Here is a 972-nt window from a genome sequence, read left to right as displayed (position 1 = left end):
CCCCTACATGCATCATGTAGTTGGAATTTTAAAAATTGATTTCAAATGTGCTAAATTCAAAAGCAGAGATTTTTAATGTGTCTCTGAGTCATAGGTCTCAAGGTTTCCCTGCTTTATTGACTCTTCCCCCCCACCTGTATTAAGGGGAAGGGATATGTTGGCCATGTGTGCAAATTTACAAATGACAGCCCTCTCTTTGAGGACCTCTGTTATTTTAAGGGCTGTCCAGTCAATGCCAGAATTAAAGATTTTAAAAGGAAGAGCGGAAAGTAGACACCTTAAAGTTGCTCATCAACAGTTAACAACTGGATAGCAAACTGAGTTCACCTGATCTCAGACTTCCCTGCAATTGCGAAATATTTTGTGTTTCTTTTACAATTATTTTCTAAATTTGAATCCATAGATATAAATTAGCCCTGCAAATCAGTAGCTGGGTTGCAATGTCCAAGGGAGCCAGAATAAGTCTCAGAACTGCTGTGCTTCTCCAAGTATCCAGCAAGAAGGATAAATCAGACATCTCCAGGAACAAGGCATAGTGGTGCAACTGCTTGAATTATACAAACGTACCCAACACCAGCTAGGACTCCAAGTCACAACCTAAAACTGGGCATCCAGGTTCAGAGAAGGATTAAGGATTAAGTTTCATTTTGTTCATTACTGACTGTCAACACTGGTTTGGAACAGAAACAACTTCCTTGGAAGTAGGCAGAAAGGAGAGATAAAGGTCATCTGCATACTGGTGGCACTGAACACCAAACCTCCAGGCAACCTCTCCCAGCAGCTTCATGTATATACTAGATAGCATGGGGAACAGAACAGACCCTTGAGGTGACATCACAGACTAAGGGTCATAGCATCATGCAGGAATCACCCATAATTAGCTCCTAAGTGCAATCATTCATGAAGAACTGGAACCATTGCAAAGCAGTCTCATCTCAGCAAGGTAACCCAGAAGCAGTATGATTGTTGTAT

At 41.4% G+C, this 972-nt stretch overlaps 1 protein-coding gene across 2 annotated transcripts in view; it reads left to right on the top strand.

Moving 5' to 3' along the window:
- Window positions 1-972, top strand: part of SCHIP1 (schwannomin interacting protein 1) — a 525,056-nt gene that overhangs the window by 281,442 nt on the left and 242,642 nt on the right. The window lies entirely within an intron of this gene.

This window comes from Pogona vitticeps, chromosome 3, assembly GCF_051106095.1.
Source record: "Pogona vitticeps strain Pit_001003342236 chromosome 3, PviZW2.1, whole genome shotgun sequence".
NCBI lineage: Eukaryota > Metazoa > Chordata > Lepidosauria > Squamata > Agamidae > Pogona > Pogona vitticeps.
This window is presented reverse-complemented; position numbering and strand designations above follow the sequence as displayed.